We start from the raw sequence: 24,786 nt of genomic DNA, 5'->3' as shown, positions 1-24,786 counted from the left end.
AGCCAAGCGGAGTCACGGCTCGGCAGGGACTCCTGGATTAGCTGCTGGCTTTGCTGCGGGTGAACTCGTTGTCTGGGACTGCGAACGCGGAGGAAAGAAACCTGAAAATCCCCCTGCGGCCCAGGTAGCCCCTGCGAAGCCACGTCCCCTGGGAAGGGAAGGGAAGGGCGGCGGGCAGTTTCTCAGCAGGTCCGGGCGAGCGTGTTTTCATGCGGCTTGAGCACTAGTAAAACATACTGCTCTGTACAGTCTGCTCGTAGTCAACAGGTTTTATTAATTTTAAATATCACAAGAAAAATATCAGAAGTAAGGGTATTTTAAAAAGGAGACGTTGGTTTATAGCCAGGCTAGGCGGACCAACATAAGTTACAGAAGTAATTGCATTTGATAGAAGGCAAACTCTTCTGATACATTATTGTGACGTTCCTAAAGTCCGGTTATGGTCCTCAAAATGGGATTTTTAAGTGCAAAATTGCAAACCTGACCACATTATTGCTGTAGTTTTGCAGCTATTCTGTTCATCTGACTGTATCTCTTGTATGGATTTGATTTATGATTCCCTCTGATTACTGAGCTGACTGCACACCTTTTATTCTCAAAGAGATGACTAAGTAAAAAGAGTTAAGAAGATACATTATGATGAATAATGAAAATAATCTCCAGGAAGAGTTGCATATACAACATTCAAAGGTGAATTGGATTAAACTGGACACCTGAAACACGAAAGTGCTGCAATGTGTGTGTGTGTGGGGGGGCGGAGTAAGAGCAGGAATCAATGAGCTGACATTTGCAGTTCATTTTATGCCCTGTTCAGATGAGAAAACGAACTGCTAGCAAGAGTTGGACATGAGCTATGGAGATTCTCTATTGCTGACAGATAAGATTAGATCTTGTGGCAGGCCAGGGTGAAAATAAACATGAAAGGGGTAAATTATTTGTTGGTGTAAATCGCCACCTCTCCCTTCAATGCATTTCGGGGAGCTACACTAACTCACAGGGCCTGAGGAGCTGCCTCAAGGGACCTGCTCCCTCGCTCTCTCACTCTGTAGATGTAACTCTCGTTAATGTTAGTGGGACTTAACCTCTTTCGGGAAAGACAACAGATTATGAAGGTTACTTGTTCATTCGTTTTTAAAAGATCAGTATAAATAATAATTTCAGTCATTGCTTGCGAGAAATTTTAATTAAATATCTTTTTTTGTGAATATGTTACTGACTGATGAAAAACGCTTGTTGCAAGATATTTTTATAGACTTTAAAGTGATTCTTTTGAAAATAGTGGATCAGTTCTACCCCCACAAGGCAACAGTCTCCCCTTAGGAAACATCACAAGGGTTTTGCAGATTATGCAGCTCAAGATTCATATTTGCTTTTTTTTTTTTTTAAATTATTATTAGTCTGTATCTGCCATACCTTTATTGTTAGATTCAAGTTACAAATTGCACTGGAAATATGTAACAAGCTTCAACTTCTGTGTTCCCTTCCAGAAAGACAAGTTATTAACCCCATCCCAATTGCTGTTGGGTGGATTCCAAAGACCTTTTTTTTTCCTATTTAAAGTGAAATTAGTGCTCATGAAAATCGGTGTAAATTGTTACATTTCTGTTGTTTCAAATCCCACGCATTCACTGGGAGAGATTTGCTTGCTGATGTGTTAAAGGTAGGATCATTCTTCGCAGACAACACAAAGCCACTCTGAATAATAGTCTGCGTGAACAGGAGCAGCTCCATCCGTGCTGTGTTTGGAAATACGGGGATAAAGTGTAGTAAGAAACATTCCTCCTCCACACTTACTCATAGGCCTCTACGCTGTCTTGATGGTGGGCTGCATAATGCGCTGGGAGGAATTCTAGGGTATCACGGGTTGGAGAATCACTTCAGCAGGGACTGTGAGCAACAGGCACGTTTCTAGGAAATGCACAGGTTGACACTGTGAAGAAGTTAATTGTTTCACCTCCTGAGTACTCCAGATCCAGTCTGGTCACCTCTTAGTGCAGAAAAGCTGCTTAGTTTCTACCCGACCCCTCGTTCTCGTGGGGATGGACAATCCTCAGCTCTTGTAGCCACCCAACCACAAGGGGATGCAATGAGACCATTGAGCTGACTGACTACCTGTGCCAGCTAGCCGTGCTCCTCAGTCTATACTGGCCCAGGGTCACAGAAACAGCCCAGAGGTGATGCGCCCTGTCTCAGACACTGAACCATCCAACTCCTCTGTTTACCCTTCCTCTACTCCTACACTTTAGCTGGAGTTATTTGAATGCCCCAAACAATAGCAGTCTACACAATTATACCTTTAATGAAACTCAGAAATATATACCACACAATTCGGCGCCCACGTTTCTTAACACGAAGCCTACACATGCCATGAGAATGAAGATAATAAAGTCACCCAATCTGTAGCATGATGTCTTTAAGTAGTCCCCAATATCCTACTTTGCATTTGATGTGCAAGTTTATTCTTCATGTGTTAATAGGATAATTAGTGTTAATTAGTGGTGATGACATTTAACTACAGACAACCTCTATACATTAGTACATGAAGTTGCATGGAGGTATGCCATACTTGTTTTGGGGTGGGGGTTTTTTTGCACAGTTGTTTATTAAGATGTATAAACATTGCACTTGGGTAGAAACTTCTCAGTTAGTGAATAAAATCTGTTTTCAAAGGCCCACAGGGCACATAGCTCCTTCTAGAGTAAAACTGACATGTAAAGCTCCACATTCAAGAACAAAGAAAAGCAAGTTACTATGTTTGGTTATTTTATTATGTATCTCAGTTGAGCGTAGTTGCACATCATGAGAGTGCATTTTTTCCAGGGTGGGCGGGAGTCATTAAACGATGTGAGAAATCTGTGCATTTGCCAGTGGAAGGCTGTGTGACTGTATAGTAGCTGCAAGGCATTTTCAAGGCTACTATTTTTTTAAGGATTCTTCAAAGATAATTAAGTGTTGGAGTTCTTGGTGTGTGTGCATCTCGGCTCTTAGGCTTCAAAGTCATTCTTATCTGGAAATGCACATAAGGGGATGTCTAACTCCAGGCCAAGGCTTCCTATGGAAATCAAAGGCATCAGAAGCACATGTGTTAAGTTGGGCACAATCCCGAGTGTGATAAGGGCAGAAGGAGCTACGCTTGCTAAGGGTTACTTTCCAAGCAAGATATTCTGGTCTTCGGTGAGCTAACCTCAGAGTCAGGTATTATTCTCAACTTGCAGGGAGCCACTGGTTATTTGGTAAAACTGAAGAATTACAGGGGACACTTTCTTCCTTGCTTGGAGAAAACCCCCTGGGCTGCCTCCAGGATGAGGTAAGAAATGCTGAGCGGAGATGGCGGGCACCACCTCTGCGCTGTTTTGATGCTGAAGGCATGGACGTTAACAGGGTTGTCTCCAGAAAATGCAGAGCGGTTGGGAGATTGCTGTAGGTTACAGCGATTTCCAAAACCCACAAGACGCCCACACCCTGGCTAGTCATCAGCACGGAGTCTCCACCAGATCCCTCACCTTTAGCTGTTCCTCTTATACACGAAGCAGGAGAGATGATGGTGTAAGAAGCCTTTTTACCACCTCATCTTCCAAATATATCACTTCTGAATAGGCAAATAGAAATACTTAATGCCTGTGCCTGGCTTTTCATTTACATCGTTGCATACGTGTTAGCCTTATAAAATGTATGTGAGATTTTTGATTCTGTGAAAACAAAATCTGAATGTGCAGAATAGATCCGTTCGAGTGTCGTTTGCGATTTATGGACGATTCTTACACTTTAGTGTACAAGTACCCCTTTATAAACAAAATTTCCATTCCAACAGATTAACATACAGACTTCATAGAAAAAACTTTGGAAATGGAACGATTAAATTAATTGCACCAAATTTCTATTGTTTATAGATTAATTTTACTGAGAGCACTGAGATGTTTCTGGTCTTGATCAATTTTGTCAGATTTGTATTGCCTGGCTGTTCCTTTTGCTTGAGTACAAATGAACTATGACGAGGCAGATGGCACAACTGTAAAGACTTTCAGATCAAAGTATATGGTAGGTAGACATCCTCACAATGACTTTTGATAACCTGACTGCCGCACGCTCTCCATTGTAGTAGCGTACAGGAAACTCATAGGCATGGTTATATATGTTGGAAAGAGGATGGAAGGGAGTGAATCTTGCACATTATTGCAAATTTCACAGGAAATAAGTTCTTTCAGTTGAACTCACTGAAGTAGCTTTAGAGGTGCTAGAAAATAATAGTTCTGTTTAAAGATAAGTGGGGCAATATCCATCAAATAACTCAAAGGAATAATTTTCATACAGTTGTGTTCAATTTCTCACAAGGTGTTCCCACAGCTGTTTCCAACAATGTTATATTATTAATTCCACGGTGTCACTCTATGATTGATACTTTCTGATAAAATTATGACCAGGCAATAGAGAAAAGCAACTCCAAATCAAATATTTGAAATTTCAGAGTTTACAAATATATCTATAGGTACCAACAGTTACAAAAATGCTCTTAAAGGTTAACTTCATGAAGTGTTGTGAATTGTGCCTGAGATGCGTGTTCACAAATGCATATTCCAATCTATTTTTTTCTCCATTTAACTAGCTTCACTAACCATCTTCAGAGGCTTTGTGATAGGGAAAAAAGGAGAGAGGTACGTCCCAAGGAGGACAGAAATTAATTTGAAAACAAGTAGGGACTAGAATATTCCCTGCATTGGACGCGTTAGTTGTATTTATTAGAAGGTGCTGGGAGAATCATTTACATTGATTGAAGTTGACAAAATTATTGTGGGTGACAAACACCGTAGAGACCAAGAGAAATTCCCTCTTGAAAATATATTGCTTTGCAGTACTCCTAAATTCACAAATAATCTAGCTTTTCAACTACACAACTGGCAGCTGCATGAGTTCAATCAACTCAGAAGACTCATCTAACTTCTGTGCCTGCCTTCTCGGCAGTACTGCTAGAGTTCATCTTTATCAGTCAGCACCGTGGGTTCATTTGTGCTTTACTTCTATTTTTTCTGCATTATGCCCTTGCTTTCAGATGTGTATGTCCCACGACCCTTGTAAACTCCTGCAGGATTCTTGTCCCACTGAAGACTGTTTTAAAAAAGGTAAATGATCTTGGCTTTCTCAAAAAGCTACGTGAAAATGCCTCGAAAATATTCCTTTGAACATATGGTTCATAATATGAAGGTGCTTGTGCTTAGGTTTCTCAGACAGAAAACCAAAAGCTATGTGAAGTGAAATAACTAGAAGTAGTGTCGCCCATTGAGAAAGATTCTTCAGGGGTCTGATGCATCAGTGAGCTGGTGACGGTAGCGGGAGACCAGAAGCATTGCACCCGCCACACGCAACCCAGAAAAATACCGATCAAAGTCATTACTAACTGGTGCTCACTGACCCGTGCGAAACAAAGCGGGGATTTCAGTATATTTTCTGGGTGGCAGGTGTTCGCAGCAGAAGCCACCGTCACAGATGGCAGTAATTAACACCCGTGCTGGCTGCCTGGACGGCAGGGCCAGAAACTGACCGGACGTGACTACAATAGCGTTTCACCTAAAGAAACCATCCCTTCGTCTGTTGGTATCTAAGGGACGCTAAGGGATATCGCCAGAAATGGGTGGAGAGAGGTGTGCAACAAATGAATGCCATCGGTAACCAGCTCGGTTTTGCTGGCTAATTTTTCAGACCGGATCTTTTCCCAAACACTAATATTGCTATTATTATTACTATTAATGTACAGCTTAAAGAGCACCTTCTAGATCTGGTTTGCCTATCAACGCAGCACAAAGTTGGCTATTGAGAGAGGTGGCAGGAATCTTGTGATCTTTGAAGCCGTTGTAGCCATTGCTGCCTGCTGGCCTGCAGCCCCGGTTCCTGTCTGGTCCAAAGGAGTGCCCGCAAGCGGCTGTTCGTGGACCCTAGAGCAGCGTAAAGCCACTGAAGTCAACTGAGTTTACGCCAATCTTAGTTCTTTACCAGTGAAGAAACACTTGCAAGATGAGGGCCATTTTTTAAAACCCTGTCCCAATTAGAATACCTCGCACTGTAGACAAATGGTGTGTAAGAAGTATGCCTGAGAATGGTGTATATATAAAGGCTCTTCATAGTAATTGTTTTATGTGAAAAATAAACTGTCTTTGGCTGAGGAAAGGAAATAAAAATTAAAGAAATATTAAAACTGCTGTACTGGTCCTTCAACAGTGGGCTGAATATTAAAAGAAGCAAGAGCAGGGCATGTACAGAGCATACCTTCACCGCTCCAGTATGTAGCAACTTCCCAAATACTAGGGCTACCAGCCGCCAGTGGACGGATTCGTCTAATCCCTTTTTGTATCTGTTTGTACTTTAGTCTCCATAGTATGATAACAATGAATTCTATAACTTAATTGTATGTTGTGTGAACAAGTGTTTCCCGTTATTTACTTAAAACTATTCCCTGATGACTGCATTACCTTCGTACATTCATGTAAAACTTCTCATCATTTGTTAATCCTGATCATTATTCTGTACTTCTAATTCCAATATGAAATGTGGGGAAACAGACCTATATTCAGTATTCATGGTGGGGGTACACCACGGTTAAACTCACTCGTGAAGTAACAATTTCAGTATTGCTCTCAGACCTTTCCTAATAAACTGCCAGTAGTCCGTTACCTTTTTGGCTACCACCATGCACTGAATGGATGTTGTCAGAAAATACTTTAAAATTACCACAGTAAAGCCTACTTCAGAGGCCATTATACATGGTGTTTTCCTCATGTGCATTACTTTTCATTTATTAACACAAAATTTATATATTTCCTACACTTTGGTTCCTATCTGTTAGCCAATTATTAATCCAGGACCTTCTGTCTTATCCCGTATTACCTCTGTTTCTGTCAGAGAAATGTCGCTTTAATAAGCAACCTCATCAAAAGCTTTCTTAAATTTCAAGTACTCTGTAGTGATTGTATCATTCATATGGTTACCTGCTCCAACAAAGAAGTCTAATAAACTTCTGAGGTATGTATTTTCTCTGCAAAAGCTATGTTGGTTCTTCCCTGATATGGCATATTTATTTACTTGTGCATTAATGCTGTTTTTGTTACGGTTCCTACCAATTAGCTTTGTACAGAAGTATCTTAAGTCTGCAGAAATATCATGTCTGTTGTTCATTGGATTACCCTGAATGCCTCTGTATTCTCTATAAATTCTGTTAAAAAATGAGAACTGATACGTGAAAATATAAAATTACTTTTTCCACTTTACCACTTCCATCTGTTTTGGTACTAAGGCCAGTTTAACCGGTGGTAATGTACCACAACAGAAAATCAGCTGGTATTGGCAATTTGTTAAAGTTCATCTTATGGATTTGTTCTATTGACACTCTGAGACAACGGTTCAGTCTTATCCTACATAAGGAGTGACCTTTATATGAGAACCATCCTATCCGCCTTCACAGGCAGTGCAGACTCAGAGAACTAATTTAACTTTTCTGTTACGGTTTTGTCTTCCCTGAGTGCTCTTTTTATATAACTGGTTATCAGTGAATATCAGGCAAGTTTCCCATTTCTGGAATATTTGAAGAATAGTGGGTTATTAGATTCTATGTCTTTATGCCTCAAAATTGTATCATCTTTTTTTATTGTTGTTTGACACTCTGAGACAACGGTTCAGTCTTATCCTACATAAGGAGTGACCTTTATATGAGAACCATCCTATCCGCCTTCACAGGCAGTGCAGACTCAGAGAACTAATTTAACTTTTCTGTTTGTCTTTTGTCTTCCCTGAGTGCTCTTTTTATATAACTGGTTATCAGTGAATATCATTCCCATTTCTTGAAGAATAGTGGGTTATTAGATTCTATGTCTTTATGCCTCAAAATTGTATCATCTTTTTTTATTGTTGTTTTGTATTTCATTTGCCAAGGTACACTCTGTTCTCTTTCCCTCATAAAAATACAACTTAGACTTTTTTAAGTATTTGTTTTATTTTTATTTTTATTTTTTTTGTTTTGTTTTAATAGCTTTAGGAAATTTACTTTTCTGCTTTATCATGCTGGCTTTTTTGATCCTTTTGGACTTCGGCTTTCAGCCTCATATATTTCTGAGTAGTCTCCATGTAATTTGTTAGTATTTCGCTCCTTTAGCTGCTCCTTTTAATTTCCTTGAAATTAGCTTTCTCATTTTTATATAACTTATTTTGTTTTAAATTAACTATTACTATTACTGATTTTTTATTTCACATGCAGCTTTTTCTGTCCAAATATGACTAAAGTACAGTCACAATTACAGACTAGTTTTTGGATAGTTAGGTCTTAATAAGGCCTTGTATACTGCTCAAGACTAAATCAAGAGTTGCTACTTCTTTTGTGAGTCCAATGAGCAGATGAGTAACACACATGAAAAGGAAATCAATGCACAGTATGTAAGATTTGCCTTCATTTTCCATTTTCTAACCTACAGTCTGGCAGTACTACATACAGAGCCAGGGTGTGTTAATAGCGTTTTGTGACACGTGGGGTGCTTCTTAATGAAAAGTACTGTGCATCACAAGCTGTCCTTTCCTCTTGTGACATGTGACTACCTAGATGGCTTATGTCTATCAAAGACGAGTGTGACAGATATTTCATTTTACTGAAAAATCATATTGTGTGTTATTCAATGCCATGGTCCTCTGTTTGAACAATTTCCATTCATATTCTCTCTTGAATGTCTTTAAACAAATGAATTTCTTAAAGTGTATTTGAATTATATTAACAGCCAGCAATGATTTATAAGTCCCTTTGAAATGTGATAGAAATGTTGTAAGGGTAGGCATTTGGCAGTTCTGGTAGGCAAAGCAGAGAAGGTCATGTCCCGCGCTGGTGCAGAGAGCAGGTGTAGCTGTAAGGCTCTTGATCCAATGCTCATTGAAGTTAGTTGGTGGTCCTCTGTTGAGTCCAATGGATCCTGAATGGGGCTCAGCATGGCCATCAGGTGTTATCTTTTCAGGTTACGGAGCTGACAATCCTCAGAGAGCACTAAAAATCCACAGGGCTTGTGAATCCCACAGCTAGAAGGATTTCATAGTTAATTGAAAATGGTGTAAAACTGTGTGAAGGCAAACTGTGTTTGTTGGATTTGCATAGATATTAGAGGATATTAAGATACATAATTTTTTCCTTCCAACTAGAAGAAGGCTGAATCTAGTTCACTTCTTCCCATACAAATTCCCCAGAGAATTTAACTCTTCTTTCTCTTTGCAAATTGTTTGAGGAGCCAACTTTCATTTTCTTAAATGCAGTCACAATTTGCAGCTGTTTGACCAGCAACTTTCATCCTTATTCATCTGTGGATACAGATGGATTTGTACGAGCTAGTAATTCCCCAAACATTTATTCAAACAAAACTCATCCTGGCAAACAGCAATAAGAACCAGGCATGAATACTGCTGAAGTGACAGCTATTTGAAATCTGAATAAGCGTTCATAAATACTTTCTTAAAATGTCTGGCCAGGCTCCATTGAACATTGAATGTCTCCTCCTATGTGGAATAGAATATAAAAGATAAATTTGTAATTAATTGTCAGGAAGTGAAAGAAACCTTTCATGCTTATTTATATAAGCCTTTCTTACCCACATGGTGCTGTGGAGAGGCTTTAGCAAATGGAAATTTGTCATGTAGACCCTCGTGCTGGGTATTGAAAGATGGTGATCCTCCTAGCGAGAATGTATTTCTCTGACCGCAAGCTCCACATGCGTAAATCTCAGCCTCTTGCCTGAGCAGCAAATATGTGAAACTGAATATTGACAGTGCTGTAAAGGAATGCTATGAGCATTGCTAAAACTGGTAGGATGATTTGAGAGACTGGAAAGTTAAAATCCACTCCTACTGAACTGGTCAGAATGGGTTACAGCAGTGGGCTGACAGCATTCTCTCAGAGGATGTCCTTATTTGCCAAGCCATAAATCCCTGGAAGGATAAACTCATATTCAGGATCAGGTTAAAAACTACCGCTATATGAAGCAAAGTGCTGAGCTGGGACAGTCGCTCTGCTGGAACAAAGGTGTTCAAGATTTTGAGAAGGGGGGATGAGCCAGGCAGCAGCCCCGGCAGCCTGGGTATCACCTAGCCACAGCACACCATGCGGTAACTTCTTCAGCTAAGCCACCTGCCTTTTCATGAGTCCTTTCTTGCTCCCTTCCCCCTCAAGGCACTACAGTTGTGGTCCTCAGGTGTCACTGCATTCGCTTGTAAATAGGCTTAGCCTTCCTCTTTCACGTGGATGCCTGCCCGACTCAAACCATTCTTTGTCCACTGTCAAGTTTGACCAGGACTCCAACATCTGACAGCTTAGTCTGTGCATACCAAGTAACACGGTGCCAGTGCCGGTCTCCCAGAGCCAGAATTCCTCCTGCTTCCCACGCAGTGCCAACCTGCAGGTGAAACTACAAGAATGACAAGAAGGTTTTCCAGGAGCTCCTTCTGGATTTGTCACTGACCTCAGAAAGAGGTGGCCAATATTCTGTTAAATACATGCCCCTAACCATGCCTGCAATGGTGTCCTCCAATGTTGGCATCTTGCAAAAGGGTAGGATAAGGATGCAGTAAAAGTCTGAGTCTGCAGGATGAGGACAGTAACGTGCAAAACTGATGTTATGAAGTTGAGTGAGGCAATGAATATTGATTTCAATATATTATGGAACAGCCAAAAATGGACAGTGTTGAGTTGTGCCAAAAATCCAAATGCAAAAGACAAATGAGCTATGCCAGACAGCTCTGCCTACCAAGACAGCAATCCCCAGAAAAACAGTAAGATGATGTTTCAGGATTCAGCTGAAAAAATTGCAATTAAATTAAAACCAATCAGTGTCACTCTGTGGAAAATAGGTCTTCTCAAACAAACCTGATTTTATTCCCTGATGAAAGTGCAAACTTGGTAGCTACAGATTACAGTGCGGATGAAATATCTTGGATTTCTGTAAGGCACTGAATTAGTATTACAGGATATTTTTATTAAAAAAGCACTATGCAATGTCAGGAAAACAGACGTCACATAAATTAAAACTCAGCACACTGACCTCAGCAAGTAAAGACTGACCATCAAATGAGATTATGTCTACTGCATCGCACAGAGCTTGACAAAGGATCTAATGCTTCACTGTCTTCATCAATGATATACAAAGCATAACTGCTGACAAGATATGCAGATTTGTGAAATGGCAATTAATGGGGAGAAAAGGGACGACTCAGATCTCTTGGTAAGCTAGGCCCGGTCTAAGAAAATGCATGCTAATACAGTAAAACGTCAACCATAAATACAAGAATAAAGCACATGTGCAACTTACATAGAATTGTGTCCCTGAAAGAAGCCCTAAATATACTATATGGTTATAGAGGAGCTGCATCAAAAAAACCCCAACCCAAAATACAAAAAGCTAATGTCATCCTTGAGAGAGTGGGAACTTTACCTCAACCTAAGGATTATTAGTATTAATTTTGCTGTTCTTTGTTCAGTTCTGTTGTCAACATTTTAAAAAGAAAGTTGAAATATTGAAAAGAGAGGCATAAAACTCTAAATGATTTGAGCGCTGGAAAAAATGCCTTATAGCAGGGATCTAAACCAGCTTAGTCCATCTGGTTTGTCAAAAAGAGATACAGCTTGCTTTATCAAAAAATGTTTCATTTCCTCCAAGCAAACAAAACCAGTAGGAACTACAGGGCTCTGTACCTTAATGGTTAAATGCATAACAAGCACCAACTGCTGGTAAGCCAACAAATTCCAATTAGAAAAAAGACAAACATTTTTACTTGTGACGGTGATTAACCACTGGGACAAGTGACTGAGGAAAGTGATACGTTTTCAGACTTTTGATGTTGTCTAATCAAAATTTGCTGCAGATGTTCCAGAACAGTTTTATTCGAAATGCAAGTCACTGGACACAGCGCAGTGGGATCTGGAGTGAATGTATGGGCCGCCATTATACAGGTGGCCAGATATGAAGAGCTGATGGTTCTTTCTGGCATTAAATCCTATTCATTCATGGATAGTTTTGATTACGTAAGCAGGCAGGAAAGACCTTTCATTTAAAGAGTAGCTTAACATTCGTGTGTTCGCTCATCTGCTCAGCTGTCTCGGAAAATTCAAAGTATCCTGTGCTGTTGATACTGATTGTAGAAGAAGAGAAACTCAGGATGAAATAATCCCCTCAGCCAAATTAAGTCCACTGTTGCAATTTACATGCATTATTTTGAGTCAGTATTCGTTCCCTTACCAGCAGCTGGTGCTTGTTATGCATTTTACCGTTAGATTACAGAGCCCTTTAGTTCCTACTGGTTTTGTTTGCTTGGGGGAAATTTTCGGTTTCATGCGGATTTTATACTGCACTTGTTCTCTTACTTGTGACATAAATGTTGGCCCCTGTGACTGAAGAAAGCAGCAAGTTTTCTAAAAGGATGCAGTGACATTTTTCTCTGGTCTCATTAATTAGAATACTACTTTGCACCTAAAATGATATAATTCATCTGACAGCCCGTGCAAAATAAATTAAAAAAACCACTAGGAAGAAAACAAGAAGTTGGCAGCTAGGGTAATTAACAATTTTAGCCAGCAGTTTTTCTAGAAAGGAATTCAGTGGTGAATTCTGTGAATATTTGTTTTAATTTTAACAGAGAAAATATGGGCATTGATATTTTCTGGTTGTTTCAGAACACAACCAGCATGATAATAGATGCTATCCCTTCATGCAATGAACATTTTAATGTGCTCTTACAAGGCAATTTGGAGTATAGTCATGTCTGAAAAGTCATTGTCGTTGTCACACCTACTTGTGCCTTTTCTACTGAGTCCAAATATATATAAGAAATAATGTATCCCACTTTTGTCATAGCTGTGGTGGTGCCTGTGAAGTGTTAAGCAGAAATGTGCTGGTACCACAAATACCCAGTCACATCACCGCTTTTTATAGTTCATATCCTGAGGACCTATGAATAATAAAATGCTCTTTAAAATTCTGGCAATACATCTGTATTTACATTCAGAACTATGATTTGGCTTTAATGAAGTCAGTGGGAGATTAGCTATGGACTGAAATTTAGCCATACATCTGACTCTGTGGAAAGATCCTTTAAGGTGCAGAATACTCTGCTTGATCCCAAAAGGCGTGCGAACACTAGCTTAACTTTAAGCACCTGAATTATGGAGGACAAGAATTAACCATACACTTACAGGACACAGTTTCTGGAGATTGCTGACATCACAGCAGTGTCCAGTGCCTTACAAGATTAGGCACGATGTGCTTATCTCACATTAAAGACAGGCTTTCTACCGATAAAGCTAACATTTATAAGCCTTGTAAAGGTCTGTGTAGTGGGTTAGGCTAGGGGGAAACCAAACAGCCTCAGAACTGTGCATATCAGAGGATTACGAAAACTGATGAGTGGGTTGACTAAAGGCTGCAGCCCGCTGGAGAAAAAGGGCAGTATTTTGGACGTGCTGCTTCGAAGAGACAGGTAAAAGTTAGTTGCCGCTGTCTTTCTTAATTTAAAGTGGAGTGCTGAAATAACTGATTAGCTTGGCTATCTTTTCTAATTTTGTAAGTAGAAGATCAAGGTAAGTAGGCAGCTAACTGAGTGCTGAAACGTCACTGTATTTGCCCATGTAAAAGATAGGATTTATTTTTAAGTATTTTATTTGTTTTGCTTTTATTACTCATTTGCTAGAAACTGGATTACACCAGGGCAAAGGTCACCTGGATTTTTTTCCTCTCTCTTTTTTAATGAATACTTTTAGAGTGCTGGTTTGTATGTGCTTAAATTCACAAGCTCAGACAGCTCTTTTATCATAATACATGCAGGAAAATAACACGCAAAGCAGAAAAGGAAAGGAACTACTGTGTCTCCATCACACAAAGACTTCCCTTGTGAAAGGCTACTGGCTTTTTGGTGTTGCCAGCCTCCTTATACTAGTACAAACTTTAACTTCCAAGGAAGCTATCTTAAAGTGTCTAGCCTCTAACAAATACTAACTTAAATTTCAGAATACACAATATTTTGTGAAACAGAAATTTTCACAAAATTACAAATTACAGCTCATATTCAGAATAAGCACTATGCATGCTTCATTGCTTAGTAGGCAGGTTTCATTGTGTAGCCAGCAGAATACAGAAGGTGACTGGGAGCTGCCACGAAACAGCACTGGGTTGCCTTGCTTTGGGGAGAAATTTGTTGAAATGAAAAGATTCTTCTAGAATCATTTGATTTCACTGAATCAGCACCTTCCAAAGGGGGAAACATCCTATAGGAATCTTCTAACTGGCTCTGCCTCTAACTCTGGGTCTCATCATCCCATCCCCTAATAATCACAGCCTGTACCTTTCTGTACCAAGTTCTCCTCGTCTTTCCTACAGCTTCCTGTTCCAGGCCTGTACCTCAGAAGCTGTATTAATACCTAGAACAGTTTCTAAAAAGCTCAGTTGACTATTTGTTGCGTTCAGAAGGCATTGCCTTCTGGAAAAGCACGCACTTATTGCCAAATCACTCTTCTTCAGTACTGTTCTTTCCATGTTTTTACCATAAGCCACCGTATTTCAGTAATTTGAACAACCAGGTGTAAGCATCTCTGGACCATACAGAATTGATGATCATGCCCTCAGTCACTGGGAAGTACATATTCTTTAGACTGAAAAAAAAAAAATCTGTCTGAGCTGACCTGCAAGCTTAGTTTTCAGACAGGCAAAGAATTTGAAGAAGACTTTGTAGTCATTACAATTAGATCATAATTAACCTTTTATTATTGTAAGTTATTTTAATCTAAAAATAGAATTCACTTTCAACCTGATTCCATTGATGTCAATGGAAGATTTGCCACTGATTTCTGTAGGAAGACGTTTTGGGTATAATTATTACACAATTTCAATGCAAATGTACATGCATATGAGGAAAATGTACATGTATATGAGGAAAGAGGCTTATAAAACAGGGGAGCTGAGGGAAAGCCTGTACATCTTACTAATAGAAACTATATTTCTTCAGTTTGCCTTACTTTTATGTAGAAAGATTTCAGGGATGCATTCTAAAAATGTAAATCTTTATAAAGAATTGCTTCATGGTAATGTACATTTGAATTTCCGCCTCCAGGAAAGTTGGCTTCATGCTGGTACTAATTATCTTTGTGGTGACAAAGGCCATTGTTATTTAGAATAAAAGGAAAAGGATGTTCTCCATACTGTAATTAGGAGCACCAATAGGCAAAGGCATACATTTTAATGAACAAGAGGGTGGGGATGACGCACACCTGCAAGCACAGATGTTTTACCCTTAATTTCTGCAACTTTGGTTTTTTTCAGAGCATTTAGTTCTGCCTGCAAGTTCTGCCTGCATCAAGGAGTTCTGCCTCACTGCTAGTTAGGGAATAGATCATAGTAGATGATCTATATAGAGCTATATTAGATCTATGAAGATCTAATAGTAGACAAGAGGGATCCAAATATGTTTCACAGTTACATGAAGAAAACCAAAAAAAATGGGGACGTTTTACCTTAATCCTAAGTCACCTTGAAACGGTGACTGGCTACAACTCAGCTGTAGAGATAGGTGGATATTACAGAAAAAAGTGCTTTGGACAACTTAAATTATTTCAACATTAAAAAAATGTTTTATTCTGGGGCACTCTTAGTAAGAGCCAGGGAGGGAAACATGATGGTGGTTCTTATTTTACATGTTATCTCACTGATCACACTAACTGGAAGAGATTCTGGATCAACTTTTCCTCTGAGAAGACGGGAATACAATTTTGTGAAGCATTCCTGTCAAATGTTACACTGCTGTATTTTGTAAGAACTCTTTCTGTGTTCGTTGTTCCAAGTGGTGGGTTGACCCTGGCCAGCCGCCAACTACCCACACAGCCACTCACTCACTCCTCCCCACCCCATACCAATGGTATGAGGAGAGAAAATACGAAGAACAAGAGCGAGAAAACGTGTGTGTCGAGGTAAAGACAGCTTAATAGATGCAGGAAGGGGAAAAAAAAACCCAAGTGAAACAAAGGAAATTGCTCACCACATCTGACAGGCAGACCTACGCCCAGTCAGTCTCCAAACAATGACCCCCTTGGAAGTCCAAACCCCGCTTCTACCTCAGTTTTCATTGCTGAGCGCATTGTCATATACTATGGAGTAACCTCCTGGTCAGTTTGGGTCAGCTGTCCTGGTTGTGTCCCCATCCAGTTTCTTGCCCATCCCCAGCCTACTCACTGTGGGGGAAGGAGAGGGCAGAGTGGGAAAAAGAGAAAGCCTTGGTGCTGTGCGAGCACTGTTCAGCAGTAGCCAAAACATTGGTGTGTTATCAACACTGTTTTAGCCACAAATCCAAAGCACGGCCCCATACAAGCTGCTATGAAGAAAGTTAACTCCATCCCAGCCAGATCTAGTAGATTCCAGCTCAAGAAATACCGTATTTCAGTGATTAAATCACTCTCCTGTGTGAAAGATATATTTTCTTATCCTCCTCTGTCAAAATTGAAGCCGTATTGCCCACTTCTCTGATGAGCGCTCTAAATGCTGAACTGCTTGACTTGAATTTTTATGTCTGCAGAGGCCTTATTGGGTCTGTAATGTCAGCATACTGAAGTTTTCACAACTAACACATTAGAGTTAACGGCACTAGCATTTCAAACTGTAGTACTTAGAAGTTTGTAATATTACATTGTAATAAGTACTTAGAAGTGTAATATTATTTAATCTAGATTTACAGCCTAAAGCACTCTAATGGATAGTTCCCAGGTTGGATGCTTCATGCTTAAGTAGCCTGGATATCTGTGTGACTGTGCTGACAAGTTATAGGGACATGTTACAGATAAATGACATTTGCTACACTTACCTTTGAAAGTTTCTTCATTTTTAAGATATTCCCAAGTGTTCTACAAACCGTGATTGAGAACTTCATGTTTTGAACTTCATGTTTTGAACTTCGTGTTTTGAACATGAGAACTTCAACTGTTTTGAAATAGGAAATACATTTTAGGAATGCAGAGTAGAGGCAGAGGTCCAGCTTTGGTGCCTCTTGAGCAGAAGTTTCCCAAGATACAGTCCAACTCAAGATCATGTGATTCTTCAAACATCTTCTTCATGGACACCCCACATCGTATAATTGTGTGTGTACACTTAACCCATTTTAAAATCCAGCCTGGTAAGTTCCGTAATATGAATAGTTCTCTTGGAATGTCATTCTAGAATTTAATTCTTTCTACAATTAGAAGCTGCTGCTTAATGCTTTGCTTTTGGTTCTTGCTTTGGAGGTTTGGGGGTTTTTTATCTGAGAAGGAGACTGAGCCCTTGGATAGCTCACTTCAAGTAACATCTTCCTGTCTTCCATGATCTTGATGGCTACTCTTTGAAACTTCACCAATTTTTCAATATCTTGTAGTACTGGATATTACTGCAGAAGCAGTCATACTGCTGTCAGATAGAATGAAGGTAGTATGATCTCTCTGTTGCTACAGTATTGCACTTATTTACATAACTAAAAACCAATTATGTTATTTTTTTAGCCACAGCATTACCTTCAGTGCTTATCTATTATAATCCCCAAACCAGTAATTGTATTCCATGACGGAGTCCAAGATCCTGTATGTGCAGCATTTTTAGTTCCTGAGGGTTTAAATTTGTGTGTGCATTTAGCTGCATATTTCTTTTTCTATGCCCAGTTTACTGAATTACCTAGATCATGCTGCATTAGTAACTTGTCTCCCAATCCTTCTGTCATTTGCAAATGTTATTGGTAATGCTTTTGTATTTTTGTTTTTTCAGGTCACTGATTAATGTTAACTAGTAAAATCTAAGAACAGATCCTTATGGGACACAATAAAAAGACACACATTCAATGACTGTTCCTTCACTGCAAGTATATGTTGAAACATGCCAGCCAGATTTTAATCTATTTTATGTATGCAATACTGATTCTTATCATTCCAGGTTCATAGCCAAAATGTCATGCAAAATGAAGGTAGATGTCCTGTAGAAATATAACTGTATTGCATTATTACTTTTAATAACCAAACTTGTAAATCCATTGGTAAAAGATATTTTAGATAACCAAATTTGAAAGATCTAGTTTCCGCATACACATAACAGTTGGCACCTGTTATACTGCCCCATCCCCTTGATTTTTTTCCTACTCAAGATCCATGTCAGCTCCTGAGTTATTTTGTCCAGAATGGATGCCAGGCTGACAGACCTGTAATTACGCAGGTTAACTCACTTATCCTTTTAAAGTATTGCACAACACTACTGCCTTTGTTGCAGTCCTCTGGCACTTTACAACTTCCACCAGCTATTGAAAATCATTTCTAGTAGTTCTGAGAACTCGTCAGCAACTTCTGTCAGAAGTTATCTGAACACATCCATTTTAAAATGCCTGCCTTTTGGAGCTGCCACTTGATTTCCTTCTGAGTTGGGAAGGGAAATTACCATTCATCATCACCATCAACACGTCATCATCTTCTGGTATGTATACATTATCTGTCTCTTTCCCAAAATACAGAACACAAAAACTTGTTGAATGTTTCTTCCTGTTCTGCAGAATCCCTTCTAGCACTGACCCATCATCATTATCCTTTATCAGTATCCTTTTTTTCTTTTCTTTTCTGCAGTTCCCAACTTCTAATGTTTCTCTGTTACCTTTTGGACTCCCATACTACTGACTGTAGCCAAATGGCATAGTTTCCTTTTTTCAAAGACAGGAAGGCCAGTTCAGATCTAAGCAAAGAATGTGGCTGGGAGGGCTTACTGGGAAAGGCAGAGGAAAGCCCAGCTCTGCTGCCTAGTTTGTCCGTGCCGAGTCTGGCGGGCAGGGCTGGTTGGTGTCATTAAGGGCAAGAGATGACATATGAGACAGTAGCTGCTGCTGCTGTGGGAGTGACAGCTCCTGAGAGCAGTGGTCAGGGCCCCTGCCAGGAACGACCAACCTGCTGCTCCATAGCTTTCACCTAGCCCTACATCTCAGGGCCTCTCCTCCCTTCTGCTCATGCTTTTGACAAACTTTGAGTCAGCTCCAGTGACAGACCTCCCTGCATAGCAGATGCCTGTTCCTGTGCGTGTTCAGAAGATGGCAAATCTGTGATGGTGTTGCTCAGAAAGGTTGCCCAGTCAACATTTGGGCCACTTGAGTCATTGTTGTGCCTTTAGCTGTGCCTACAGTTGGGTTTTGCATTGAAGAAAACCATATTTTGTTTCTCAAGGATAGTAAGTACAGCAGATATCTCACGGGAAGTGTCTATTCTCAGTGTTGCGTTATGACGGATCTCAACTCTTTGAGACAAGAAAGAAAAACAGTCATTTGTGATTAAATAAAAATTTTTCACAGCACCCCATAGGTAAGAGACAAAATAGTTCATCCCTCTCTTGTTGTATATACATACATGAACATACAGAAGTGCTTCGGATGTTTTTCATTGACATATTGTTTTGTGTTCATTAATCTCTGCTAATATGGATATCCACTCAAAATAAAACATTATTTAGGAGGGGGGAAAAAACCCAACTAATCCACTCAAATTAAAACATCAAGATGAAAATAGCTTGCAGAGATCTCAAGAAACGTTAAGAAAACCAGAAATCTTTCTGCCTTTGACTTTCTTTAGATTTGCTAGATTACAGTGCAGGCATCATGTCAGAAGAGCAGCAGTGCTTGTGAGAGAGCATTTATCAAGTGCTAACAAGAGGATGAAGGAAAATTGAAATGCCATTACAATCTTATTCTTCATTAAAAGTGAAGTACTAAATTTTCCACTAATTCTTTTTGACGGATGATAATCTGACAGAGTTGACACCTATAACAAAATGTGACTAAAGTGGATGCAATTCAGGAAGTGATGTTTTAAATTGTTTTTTCCTAGCACTATGATGTCCATGAAATAGATAATTCAGATTTGGAATTTTTTTCTTAAATCAGTTTATCTTTGACCATCAATACTTTTTGTTATAGGCAGACATCTTCCTACAAAAATAGCAAAACCATTAGCTTCTTAGATTGTAGGCAAAATGAAGTAATTAATCTGATTAACATTGCCAAGGACAACTGTAGCATCTAACCTCTTTTCCCAGGCAATGTGTGAGGTGACATTTTAAAGCATGAGTTTGTTAACAGTCTTTTCTGTCTCAAGTTGGGTTTTTTTAATTGGAGATGCAAACATTATTTTATTATATCTGTTGGTGAGATTTAACAGAAGATGGAGTGCTATGGGGGGAACTCTTGCAACTTACTTCCTTGTAAAATTTCAGTTACAGCTGTCTTTGGGATGTAGGGTTGAAAGCAAAGCTGGCAGTCGTGTTCCAGTAAGATATTTCAGAGGTATTTCAGCAATGTATTTCAGATACAATTATTAGTCATGATGTTTGTTTGCTGGTTATTGAGATAGGCTCTAATCTACGGCTGAGAAGTGCCAAGTGGAACTCATCGCAACAACAGGATTTAAGTCACGATAAAGGTCCTGCTGTTCCTGATCTTTTCTTTAGATGTTATGATGAGGCTTCTCTATCACTTACTGAGTGAAAGTGATTCCAAGGAAAGCATCAAACACAACTGCTTTTAGCGAGCAGTACAGGGCAAAAAGCCGCAAAGCTGCTGCACTAGTTAAGAGGCCAATGAATGCCTCCGTGAAGAGAGGCGATTCTCCCTGGGCAGGTGTCTTAGCAGTATGCCGCCAAACATGGTCCCAGTGCCGCTGAGAACTTGGCTACTCAGTTGTCTTTCTGAGTGTGTTCTTTTTGCCCACAACTGAATGAGTGAGTAATCTTAGGGAGCAGAGAACAGAGAGGACAAAAAGAATCATCAGATACAGTTCCTTTGGCTACAGACCGCTATGTAATAAATTATTTCAGAAGGTTCCTCTATATTAATTCAGTAAATAAACAGTTTGCCTGTTTTTCCTTTTTTAATAATTGCAGTAAGCTGTCAGACGATGTCTTAAACATACTATCTTTAAATATTATCTTTAAATAAGAAGTTAAATTTACCTCTAGCAGAGTCTAGTGATTTACATGTTTGATCAGATCCTGTTTTGTTTGCTTTCTGATCTCTTAATTTTGTTTTTAGCATGTCTTACTGGTTTGATATGCCCTCTTTGTAAGCTAAGGAAGATGCAATAAGACAGTTTGGAAATATTGCCATTCTGTACTGTAAGAATTCTCATAGGCATTGTATAAGCCTGCAACCCTTAATTTTTTCGGCAATCATTTGCTTGAGCCTGTTTTTTAAAAATAAAATCAATAGAAATTCACTCCAGATAATTTCATACTTTTTTTAAAGGGGCTCCATTTAAAAGTTTGGTTTTAAGTTAACAAGAGCTTGGAATTTCTCAAAAAGCACTGACCTAAGATTAGGGCAGGCAAACTACTTCGCTAAAAATGGAAATCCTTATGCAAAAATACTATACCAATAGTCATCAGCCGAAACAAAGCCTTTTCAGGGGTCAGAAAAAAGAATACAATGATATACCTTTCACTTCAACTGACCTTTAGCAGACTTCAGAAGCTTCTTGCAGGGCCATTTGTCTTTTCTGATTCCTTGGTAATCTTGCCTTGGCTGTTTCACTCACCAATAAGATGTACTTCACTGTCCTCCAGAGTTCAGTAATGATTTCTGGGGGTTTTATACCGCTCTTAGATTTTCCCACTCCGTACATTGAGGTTTTTTAAAATTAATTTATCTCAGAAGAGATAATCAGTTTACCTCCTAGGCTCCCAAAAGCCTATGAGCATGCCTTGTCAACTATGCATTTTCGCTTTTAAACATGGCCCCCCTGTACTCCTGTAACTATCACGGCAGCACAATCTCCTTGCCTCTGTGTAGACAGTGCGCGCCCAAAGAATATATAGAGGGACGTTGGAACCAAGAAAGGCAAAAGTTCGAAGACAAGTGTTGCTAATATTTATTAAAATCTCCAAACTTACACAACTTTCATCCCTTGGCCTTTCTCTGCATCAAGTTGCAACAGCATGTTTAAAAATGTCAAAAATATAAGCCCTAAGTGCCTGTTTTTGCACTTGTGTGTGCACGTAACTCCTGATTCAAACAGTGAAATCTGCATCCTGAAAACAGAGTAGATTTTGGCCCTCACTGTGTCATTTAGCGTGCTTTCCAACAGCATATAAATAGTCAGGTTATTAAAGCTGAAAATTGAGGTCTGCCTAAAGCGTCTCCTTCTCATAATATGTTAATATGCATAACCATATGCTTTTCTGATTATATTAAAACCTGGACAGATGTATATGATAAGATTGTAGTTCCTTTCAAAATACCATAGCAATGTGGGAGACGTTTTTAAGGATAAAACTAATCTTAGACACAAAATCTCATACACATAAAATGCAAAACCTAACTGTTGTTATGAAGGAGAGAGGACCACAGAAGCGTCTAACAACTCCCAGTTGTGCCAGTAATTCCTGTCATCAGGCTGACATTTCAAGAGCAGCCTTCTGCATTTGTACTCACCCTCCCAGATGCATCAAAAACACAACCACCCCCGCCTTGGGTGGGGCTGCAGTGAGGGTGGAAGAGAGGCCATCGCATTAACAGAGTAGAGTCAGGGCCAGACAGTCCTCGGTAGGCACCTTTCGCTCTCTGTCCGTATGGGAGAGTAACAGCTTGGAATGAGTTGCTTTGCATTGCTCATGGAAGTTGTGCATATTGCATACGTGAGGGAGCTTCTTATCGCCTTGTTCCTCTGGGTAAGTGTCCTAGAGGGGTTTGAGCTGAATCCATAAAGGAAATATGCTGAAATCTGTGACAACAGTTTGCGTATGATCTTATTTATCACTAGCAGTCTTTTCTCCCTCCCTTCCCCGTTGATATTTTGTCTGTGTAACTGGGAAGTCTTGAGCCAGATCCTGATGGCACCAAAGGAAATGAGCAGTGGCTAGTTTCAATATTACCTTCTGAGGCTCCAGTTTCAAAGGAGATGATAGAGAAAAATTTGCATTCAGACCATATTTTAAGTAAAAACACTGTTCACTATTTATGGAACACATGGATGGTGAAAAATATAGCAGCATTTTAGAAATAGAGAATTCCTGCTGATAATGAAACAGCTAAACACTTTCTGTGCAGTCTAATTCCCCTAGCATGTAAGTGCGATTTGCCCAGTCCCTGAGCGTCTCTGCTCTCATGTAGTGCAGACTCACAGATGCCCTGAACTTCCCCATTCCAGGCAGCTGTGGGTTTGTTTCTGTATACAATCACATACTTACAGAAACATCACTTGTTTAATCCAATCTAATCATAGCATCTAATAGGAGAGGGCTTTTCAAAATAGCCTCTCTAAGGTATATTTCATTTACTTAAAGGTGCCCTGTAGGATCACTGCATCATGAACAACTTCTCAAGTAGGCAAGTGCATGAAAACCATACAAACAAACTATTCATGAAATAATAAAACTGCATGAAAAATAGTGCTAAGAAAGAAAACATTTAAAATTAATAAAAGGGACATATCAGTGCCATCCAAAATGGTATGTGACTGGTATATCTTAGTTATGCCTTAATAAGAATTGTTAGCTTCTTTCTACAAAAGTATGGGAAATGTCAAGGTTTTCTATGTTCTTTTGGTGAAATCTTGGTTCTGTACTAATAATCATCAAATCTAACTTAAATATCTTGCTCATTATGGAGGAGAGGGAGATTATGTGGGACTCATACAAAGGACTACCGGGTCTTCACTTCAGTGGCGGAAATGCTTTGTTGGAGAGAGAAAGAGTTTATGTGAGACCTCAGTGGTATACAGAATTTGCAGTGACCTCTGCACTGCTGATTTTTTTTTCTAAGAAGACCTATTCCTCTTCTCCAGCTATTTAACACTTTTATGAACCTTTTATGAGCTTGCTGTCATAAATAGCCCTACTGTTTTATTTTGTTCTTTTAACACTTGACCAACTTAACACCTATGCTTAATACTAATTTGTGCTTCTGAAGCTCAATGGCAATGCAGAAAAGAGAAAATGAACTTTTCAGCCCATCTGCAAAAAAAAAAAAAGAAAGAAAAAAAAAAAGACATTAAATTGTCCGGTATAATTAGAAACTGAAAATTTGTTTATTTTTGGATCTCACATGTGTTTTGGTGTCAGCACCAATTCAGTCAATTGTATTTGGATTAGATACAAGAAGCAGATGATATCTGGCCTGAAAACTTTCTATGTGTCTGAAGGATTCAGTATCTTTTCACTGTATGTTGCTTACATCTTGTCACAGAACATTATGCTACTTCATACCAGAGGCATGTTAGTGATGCTAGGTTATAAAACGCCAAAATGGAATTTGTAGTGTCTTGTGCTTTTGGATCATACTCCCATGGTGCCCAGTCAGGACTTCAGGGACTGATTTTCTAATATTCCCAGTTGTAGAAGTACATCTGTTGAACTGCTGTACTCCTCTTTGTCAAAAGTACATCTTGTTGCTGGAGAGAAATATATGGAGTATTTTTAAAACGCCAAAATGGAATTTGTAGTGTCTTGTGCTTTTGGATCATACTCCCATGGTGCCCAGTCAGGACTTCAGGGACTGATTTTCTAATATTCCCAGTTGTAGAAGTACATCTGTTGAACTGCTGTACTCCTCTTTGTCAAAAGTACATCTTGTTGCTGGAGAGAAATATATGGAGTATTTTAGTGCACAGATGTCATGGTTTAACCCCAGCCGGCCACTAAGCACCACACAGCCGCTCGCTCACTCCACCTGGTGGGATGGGGGAAAGAGGAAGGGTAATAAAAGTGAGAAAACTTGTGGGTTGAGATAAAGACAGTTTAATAGGGAAAGCAAAAGCCA

The 24,786-nt window shown here is 39.4% G+C and overlaps 1 protein-coding gene across 1 annotated transcript in view; it reads left to right on the top strand.

The window, feature by feature from the left end:
* The window catches only part of GRM1 (glutamate metabotropic receptor 1), a 229,176-nt gene that overhangs the window by 1,720 nt on the left and 202,670 nt on the right, over positions 1-24,786 (top strand).

The sequence above is a fragment of the Aptenodytes forsteri genome, unplaced genomic scaffold, assembly GCF_000699145.1.
Source record: "Aptenodytes forsteri isolate BGI_AS27 unplaced genomic scaffold, ASM69914v1 Scaffold357, whole genome shotgun sequence".
In the NCBI taxonomy this organism is placed as follows: domain Eukaryota; kingdom Metazoa; phylum Chordata; class Aves; order Sphenisciformes; family Spheniscidae; genus Aptenodytes; species Aptenodytes forsteri.
Note: the sequence above shows the minus strand (reverse complement) of the source record. Positions and strands in the feature narration are given on the sequence as shown.